The 9,717-nt window shown below is 31.7% G+C and overlaps 1 protein-coding gene and 1 long non-coding RNA gene across 3 annotated transcripts in view; both read right to left on the reverse strand.

Annotated features, from left to right (window-relative positions):
• The window catches only part of LOC111624512, a 215,903-nt gene that overhangs the window by 99,105 nt on the left and 107,081 nt on the right, over positions 1-9,717 (reverse strand). The gene's annotated exons all lie outside the window — the stretch shown is intronic.
• Positions 4,490-5,467, reverse strand: LOC111624515. Its single transcript, XR_002756586.1, has 2 exons — positions 5,019-5,467; positions 4,490-4,919 (listed from the first exon to the last, which is right to left on the reverse strand). It is a non-coding gene; the product is annotated as an uncharacterized LOC111624515 (long non-coding RNA).

Genomic DNA, 9,717 nt, shown 5'->3' on the forward strand with positions numbered 1-9,717 from the left:
AGTAAGGTTCCATATTACCACCCGATTTTCTCTAAGCCTACTTTCGGACTTTTTGTACAAAAGCCTTCAAAAACCATACTTATAATTACACTAGCGAAAAATCCAATTAGGAACATTTAGTTTACTAGTTACCAGTACTTTTCGCACAAAAAATGTGGGTGTAGTTACGATACCTTGTTTACAATTCACTAAAATATAATTGGGGTTCCATAATACCACCTTCTCCTCTATTATAAAATGTCACTAACAAAAAAAGCAACATTTAGTTGAAATAGTGACCAGTTTCAACCCTGCAATTATTGTAAATTGCGAGTATTGCTGAAATGTAGATGGATTCTACATACCATTTACTTTGAATGTTGTAAACAGACCTCCTATACAACCTCATTTCCAAAGAAAACTGACTGCTAGCTACAGTTGCCAACTGCTTTTCAGTGAATCTCACAAGATGACACTTAAAAATAAGCTATTTATGATTGGAAATGCTAGATTTTTTTCATAAAACAATTAAAAGCCACATAATTCAAATTTTGTACTTTCTTAAAACACATGTAAGCTTAGATCATTGTGAGTATCATGAAACACAACATGTGGACATTCAAATTGCTTGTTGTTTCCTTTACCATTATATAATGCATTATACACTCTACAATAATAATTTTGTTTTTCCTTTTCTAGGTTTAATACCAAATTCCCTGAAATTTCCAAGACTTCCTTGATCTGATAAATTCCGACATTTCCAGGTCCATTGACACCCTGAAAATCCTTAACTGTAAAGAAACAATATTCCTCACAATTACAATCACAAAATCCTTACAATAATTTAAATCCAAATTTTCTTATAAAAGTTGAATGAAGTGTGTTTGTAAGAAAGGCACACATCAAATGCTTCAGACAAAAATTTCAGGCATAAAAAAAAAAATGCTTATGAATTTCAGTACCTGCATTTGACAAGAAATTATCATATTTTTTAACCTTCCTATTGAGATAATTTTATCAAACAAAATTCACATTTATAACTCAAAAATTCATAACTGGAAAATTTAGTCAGTAAATAATAAATTTACTGTTTATTCTTTTTGCCTTTGAGAACACACGATAAATTTTTTTCTTATTATGTCATGAATTAATCCTAAATTCTTTTATCTAAAATTTCTATATGTATCAAGATCTCTTATTTCTTTGTATGATCTTAAAAATGTATTTTATTTCTATCAATAATTCAATTAACAATTTTTTATTGACTTAAAACATAAAACAGCATGATTATTATTAGTTGTTCCTAAAACACAAAATTTCTATTTATAATTGAATAAAATATCCAACCAGAGGTCAGCAATATCTGTGAAGTTCACAACAGACATGTATCATTCTGTGATACAGGTGTGTTTACAAGAGAGAAAATGATTGTACTTTTTAATTTTATAAAAAAATAAAGCTAGTTGGGCTGCAATTTGAAAAAATTGCAGACAAATTCCCACTGTCGTCTGTCTGTCTACTGCCTCTACCCTTTCTTAATCTCGAGAACAGAGTTACATAGATGAAAACTGAGATCAGATATGGAAGCTTAGAGGTAAGAGGTCCTGATTAATTATGAACTTCCAGTTTGACCTGAAGTCATGTTATTTCAATTCAAAAATTTCCCCCTGAAAAAAGTTAGATTAGGGTCCCCAAACTTTTTATCCCGTCGACCCCTTTATAGAATATTTGCCTTCTTATCGACCCCCAGATTAAGTATTTAACAAAAACATTAAATCACTTTTGCATTTCTAATGTTAAGCGATAAGGAGACCTGCATAACAACCCAACAAAAGAATTTATAGTTCCCATATCTTATAAAATCCACCCAATAACATTAACAGAAAAAGGAGATATTTTCCACTGATTTATAATCTTAAAAAATAATAGCAAAATTATGGATAGATGGAAATTTTCCTATAGTTCTTAAACCGTACATGTCATAATACATAAAATACATGCTTATCTTTGAAAACATAACAGAAGTTATATTGGATGAAAAAACCTCTTACTGTCATTTTGCAACTACTACTGAATGCCTTAAAAATATGTTGGCATGCCTTTTTATTAAAATAGTTGATATTAGTGGGATGGATGTGTCTGAAGAGAAGCAGCAAGATTATTGATATACGGTTGAAAATTGGTAAGTTTTAGTCGCAAATCACCACAGTTTTCCAAGTTCAATCTGTTCCTCTGTTTTGTCAAAATTGCATTTGCGTGGCTAAGCCAGCTTCTACCATGTATGAAGTTGGGAATGCAAGTAAGAAAGGTTCAGCTTCTGCTCTGAGCTTGGAATATTTAGGACAATATTGTTATTGCACCAAAATTCACTGAGGTTTTTATTTTTAAACAATGCTTTAGCTTCGAAATCTACATATATTTCACTCAGTTCATCTTCTAAGCCAGGTTTACTACCTTCATTATCTATTTTTACATCAAATGCATTAGCAAACCATTCAGGAACATGCATATTCTCCAAGTCTTTGAAACATGCTTTAAAGTCTTCTCTTAATTTATCACAATGTGTAATATATATCTCCAAATCACGGACGGAAATCTTTTCATTTTCTTTTAGTATTCGCAAGTTTGAAAAATATTTAAAACTGGATCGTGCCAGTGAAGATTTAAATAGCTCCATTTTTACTTGAAAGGCCATAATGATTGTTCAAGCTTGAATAATTGTAACATTTTTTCCTTGCAAACACTTCTGTACTATCGATATATTTTATATGTATCTTCGATATATTACAATATTTTCTCTGTAAAGGACAAAATATCTACATTTAGATATAAAATACTTAAGAGTGACAACCCTACTAGAGTGTAACAGTGCAACATATGTCTGTGTATGAAGAACTACCAGAATTCATAACATGTTTGTAACACTAGTACAGTTGCCAGATGCGTGAAAACAGAGTAACACATGCTTAAAGCAGAGTAGGCTAAGGCAAAACTCAACTTATAACTAGGGTAGTCAGTAATGTTGTTGATCATATCTGTATTTCAAATTTTTATTGGAATATTCTATTTTTTTCCTAGACAGTTTAATTGATCCTCTTTGGTATTAATCGACCCCCTTTCGACCCTCGTGTATTAATCGACCCTGGAGAACTGTTATCGACCCCAAGGGGTCGATATCGACCACTTTGGGGACCCCTAAGTTAGATAGATGACCAGCATGACTCTATTGCTAACAGGAAAAGGGGCAAGACAATACTAATTTGAGATGGAGAACATATATTTTAAATCAAATAAATTAAAAATATGATTAAAAATTGCAGCTCAGCATTGTGACAATGTCATAATAAAATAATTGCTCGTATTTTGTTCTGGAATGACGATGAGTTTTACAGAATGTTGAGTTATCGAGAGTTGAGTTTCTGGAACTCTATAATCTACATTCAAATTACAATAGAGTTTATCATAATAATTATATTTGATTATACTTTTGTTGATGTCATCTTCACACTTCTAATGAAAACTAAATTTACAAATAATTGGTAAAAAATGTATTGCACAACTTTGTTGGAAGACTATAAAGCAGTTTATTATTGTATACATTTATTATTATTAGCATTTAAAAAAATTGTTAATTATTTAGATAAAACAATTATAAATATTTAAAAAAAAACATTTAAACAAGCAATATACATTTAAAATTTGCTAATTACACTGTTCAATAGAGACATGATTAACTAATCTTATGTAATTTTCAGATGAACAAAAAAAAAGACATTGAAAAATGAGAGAATGGTTCTTGTATGGAAGTTAAGGAAAAACTAAAGAACATAAAGTTTAATAACATTTTCTTTTATTAGAAATAAATGCACTTACATGCTTCAAACACAATGTCTTTTTGTTTGTCTTTTGTATTTCCTTCTGGGGCCTCTCTTCTGATCATCCAGCAGTAATCTGCCAATATTGCAAGGCACATTTATCTTTGTAATGCTTCTCAATGACTGATAGTCTGATGAAAATGCTCCCCGTGTTCATCACTGAGTACACTGTAGTTAATGGGAAAGACATCTAAATGGGAATAGAAGATATATAGTTTCAGGAACATTCTGCAGCCAATTTTCTCACAGGACATTAGAAGTTCATCCACAAGTTGATGAAAGCTTTCAGCTCTGACATTTCCTAACAAAGTAGCTGATACAATTTTGAAAGCATTCCAAGCATCTCTTTCACTGTCCTTCAACCAACTCTCAAATTCCTCATCCTCTTGAAGTTTTCTGATCTGGGAATCAATATTCCCTCCTTGATTTTCTCTGTGGTGATCCTCAAAAATTGCTGACACAAATAGGTAAATGCATCACCATTCCTATTGTGAGCCTTTACAAACTGTTTCATGAGTCCAAATTTAATATGTAGTGGTAGAATGCTGACTTTATCCAGATTGACAAGCAGCTGATATACCAGGCCAGAAGAATGTAGTGTAAGTGATAATTGATGAGGCCAATCCTTGTCATGATTTAATTTGTCACAACTATCCCATTCAGACAGAGCAACAAAATTTTCTGTATCCCTGCTGTAGTTCCATTAATATAGCAATAACTTTAAAATCCAATGCACATCACTCCTGATTCTTGTTCTGAAGTCTAAGGTTTCCATAACTGTATAGATTTCTTTAGTTTGGGTAACATATGCCAGTGGAACAGAAGGCAGCGTGTTGTTGTGTAAAAGCACCAACTTCAAACTGAATCTATAAACAAATGCCATTTATTGCAAGTGTACATGATGCCCAAAGCTGCTGTAACATCATTGACAATGTTACAGAAATTGAGATCACCTTCTTTAGAATAGAACTGCAAAAAACATTGTGTTGGCAGCAAAAGAAGTAACTTTTCACATTTTCTGCAAGGCAATTCCATTGTTTCAACCTGGAAGCCAAGCCATTAGTTCTGCAAATATAAACATTGATTAACAAATTTTTAAATTAATGTCAAACAATTGATAGATTATATCAGGCTATATTAATGCTACTATTATTAATTATTTACAAGTCAGCATTGTGAGTAACCAGTATGGTTATATTTAAATTAATAGTTCTGGAATTGAAGATCAGCTGGAACATAACTAGCAACGTGTCTGCAAGGCAAGCACAAGTTGTGGGTTCAAGCCCTGCTTCAGGTTTATTCTTTTCTTCTAGCTTTTTTTCTAGAACTTGATAAATTTAATAATTAATTTAAAAAGAAATAACACTTAACTCCTACCTCTAGGCCAAATTACTTGATATTTAATTATTAATATTAACAACAGCATTAATATAGTTTCATATAATCTGGCAACCATTTGGCATGAATAGTTCTGCTTTATTCTTGGGTAATTCCAGATCCCTGATAAGATTATTCAGTTCTTCCTGTGTTATTCTGTGTTGCATCTCAAAAATTCAACACAAATTCAGTCAAATAATGATGATCTGCCAATTCATTCATGTCTGGTTCATCTACATCACTCACTATTGTGTNCTCCAAGGGACCAAACAACTATGTACATTTACTTACCATAGGTATCCCTTGATTAATGCAAGTAATAAATTTTTCAATGTTATCGTATATATCAAAATCACATTAATCAAATACAGTGGTACCTCAGTACTTGACTGAACAATCACCACCCACTAGAACAAATTTTTGGTTAATAACAAATATTTTTATTTTAACTTTTGCACTCATCCATAAAGCAGTTCTCAAAGATAAAAATGAATAATTAATTTAAAAATAAAATAAAACCTTACAGCTGCCTACCATTTGTCAGACAAAATTATACTTAATTCGGTTCATTTTTTCCATAAGTGAAAAAAACAAACTGCATGAGGAACACAATTATCAGCATGTTTTACAACCACTTCAAGTGACAGGCCAGATGGCCAAGCAATCAAGGTGGTAGCCTACTGCTCTGGGGACCCAAGATTGAATCCAGATGGATCAAAAAATCCCTGAAAATTTTTTGGAGGTGGTCCATCTGGATATGTCAGTCCCCATCCTTCAAAACCCCATTATGAGCTTTGGTCAAGCTCATAATGGGCTTGCTAAATGCCCTCTTAGTGCCCACAGGGCAAAAAGAGTTAAAAAAAAATAAAACCCCATTTCAGGTGGATTAAGTGTTTCAAAAATACGTGTCTGTGACACACTAAGATTTGTTGCAAATACAAGAGTTGCAATCTTGAGTTGTTATTCAGCAATCTTTAACAATTTCTTCCGGCAATTTCTCTTCAACAGCTTTTGAGGGGAGCCGTGCGTTTTGTATCCTTTAGTTCAAAATTTCCTGAACGAAAGTTTCAAAACCACATCTGACACATTCAGAGTTTAGAAGCATCTTTCCTGTACACAGTACAAGTATTTTTTACTGTTTGTATAATATGATATCCTTTATGAAACGTAGAAAGCATGAATAATATGCTTGATGTGTATTTATCTGCAAACATTTCGGCTTGATTTTATTCAAATGAATTGTGATGTAAAAAAGTTTAAAATAAGCTTCAAAACAAAGAATACAATCTCACATCAGGAATAATGTGTTAAATTTCACAACTTATAATTAAATCACATATTTATGTTAAGTAAAACAGCTGTTAATAAAAATATGCAAAAACTTTCCATTAAAATCCCAATAAAATTACTGTAATAAAGTAATTTTATTGAGATTTTATTGGTAATTGTATTGGGTATATGTATTTTTTGACTTTTTTATGATTTATACATGCTAGGCTTGTAAACTTGTTAAATTTGTGTTAAATTGAATAAAGATACTGATTTTTGTGTTATATGGCCCGATTTTCCCTTCCATTTCTGCATTGGGCAGGTTTTGCTATATACAGGTTAATTTACATTATTTTTTTGCAAAAAATTCAAGGACCAAAGAAATTTTCCATTAATCACAGGTTTTTGCTATATACAGGTTCCATTATAGACAGGTTTGACCATATAAAAAACAAAATCAGGGTGTCCAACAATTTCCAATTTTCCTGAGATTTCCAGGTTTTCAAGATGAAAACCTACATTTTTTCCTGACTGAAAACAACTCACTGCAGAAATTAAAAACAGTTTACAGTTTATTTCATGTTACCAAATAAAACTCAGTTGTAAGGCTGTTCAATTCTGTTTATTAGAAAGCATGATTAATTTTTTCTTTTGATTAATGAATTCATGTATTGTTACTTCAAAAAATGCAGAAGATTGTATATCACATACAAGTTTAATATGACAATTTTATTAAAATATAGAAATTCAAATCAACATTGTCAATCTTATAATGTAAACCAAATACATATTTTCCAAATTATGCAATTCACAGTGAATAAATGTTACAAAATAAAAATAATCATACTCTCTATTAATTATAGAATAAAATAATGCCATATTTTGCAGTTCTCACAATTTCTCATTAATGTTTCCAATCTCTATCAGTTTCTGCAAGAATCATCATCTTTTTCTTTAGCTCTTTCACCATTTCTGTAGCCACCAACTTCTCACCTCACTTTTTTTTTTCTTATTTCTTCTTGTTTACAAGCAACCATAGTTTCCTTGAATCTCTGTGCTGCATTTCAAGTTGCATGGATCAACTGCTTTGATATATCCAATTTCCCAATCCACTTGCAGACATGACTATATCATATATTTTCCAGTAAGCTACAAAGGTCTCTTCTTTCGGTTTTCCATTAAGCATTCTTTGTTGATGGAAAAATCCAGATTCTATATGAGCTTTACTATGAGACATTATTAAAATCATCTTCACAAATATTTCAAATTCTTTTACTTCACCACATTGATATGGCAGACTAAGCCAGAAAGAATCAAACATGTAATTGTTGTCTGAAGTAGCATTTAATTGTATCACTAATTTCTGAGGATGTCAAAATTTCTATATTGCTTATAAATTTTATCAGCTGTAGAACCATTTATCCAGTTATTGGTCTCAAGAGTTATGTAATATCTAGCAGTTTTTGTGCTTGTGCTCTCTATTACTTGTATAATCTGGATTTAGGCATAATAGTCCCTTGATCAATTTGTATTTCAGTGGCAACTTTCCATCAATTTGGTGGTTACAACTCATAAGCATTTTGCAGAGTCTTTTTGAAATTCTAATATCACTGCCAGTTACTATCTTCATTTTAACTTTTCTAATTTTCTAATCTTTGCAGGCATATCCAAGATCTACTATATGTACTGTGCAGAGATTTTCTGCTTTACTAAGATCCACTCAGTAATGGAATTCACAGAAGGTTTAAATTTACTACATGCAATTTACAATCTCAGGATAAGAATAGACTTTTATTAAGGAAATAATTTTAAAAGTAACAAATGCAAGAAATTAGTGACCAAGAAGTGACATTAATTTCATATTGTTATTAAAATAAATGAAAGCATAGGAATGCATTCACCTAAAAACATCTCCCAGTTTTAGATAGTCCAGATATTACATATAAATTATATGAACATATAATTTATATATCAAACTACTATTTTCATTAAAAAAAATTATTCAGTTATGAAATCTATCTTTATTGTCTAATAAATGTAAACTATGTAAATTTACATAGATTTCACTATTAAAATTAACAAAATTTCAATAGATGGAAGACACTCAAACAAGGTAAAATCAATTAAACATAGTGAAATCTGTTCAAATTACAATTAATAGGTTTAACATGCTAAGATACTGAAAACAATACTAATGTCACTTAACATGTTTTGCTTCTGAGCACCTCATTTATACTTTGAATCTAATGCACACTTCATTTCTGTTTTGCAAAAAGTTGAAAAGAGTGCATATTAAAGTACAGTGATACCCTGAACGTATGTGATAGGTGAGACCGAGCTATAACCGTCGAATTTGCATAAGTTGGGGTATAATTTCGCAATTTGTGTAAAATCCAAGTCGGATGTATGTAACAGGGCTGTGGAGTCGGAGTCGTGGAGTTTTGATGTTTTAGCCGGAGTCGGAGTCGGTAGATTTTTACGTGACTCTACACCCTGGCAGGGCTGTGGAGTCGGAGTCGTGGAGTTTTGCTGTTTTAGCCGGAGTCGGAGTCGGTAGATTTTTACGCGACTCCACAGCCCTGGTATGTAAGCTAATAAATGTTCTTGTTAATCTTTTGATTCGTCTTGTTAATCTTTTGTTAATCTTTGTTAATCTTTGAATGGTCTTGTTAATCTTTTGTTGTCTTTTGATTCGTTCACGGTTACAAGAAATCACCATATAGAGTCTCTCAAGTCTCCATAGATATAACAAACACAGAAATAAATAACACAAAATAAATTGTAGCTATGTGTCGATTTCGTGCAACACGTCTGAACATGTAAGCTGAACAATAGTGTGGGGGGAGTGAGTAATCAAGAGTTGCTTGGCACTCAAACAAAAGATGAATTGACAAGATTTGAAAATCACATAACTCCGGGTTTGCGTAAGTCAGGGTAGAATAAGTCGAGGTATTACTGTACAATAAACACAGTAACATCTTTCCAAAAAAAACTGTCATTATTAGAGGAGAAGGTGGTATTATGGAACACTGCGGGTATTATGGAACCACCCCATTTCGAACTGATAATAAAGGCGAACTGTAGCGGAATGTGGCTGATCTGAACTAGGCAGACATCCATAGCAAGGAGAAAACCCCTTTTACTTCAGTTAAACGGTTGTCCGCATTTAATCAGCAAATTTGTTTTTTTCAAAATTCGCAAGTTTTGAATGCTAAGT

The sequence above is a fragment of the Centruroides sculpturatus genome, unplaced genomic scaffold (genome assembly GCF_000671375.1).
Source record: "Centruroides sculpturatus isolate CEXI.00-Female unplaced genomic scaffold, Cexi_2.0 scaffold256, whole genome shotgun sequence".
NCBI lineage: Eukaryota > Metazoa > Arthropoda > Arachnida > Scorpiones > Buthidae > Centruroides > Centruroides sculpturatus.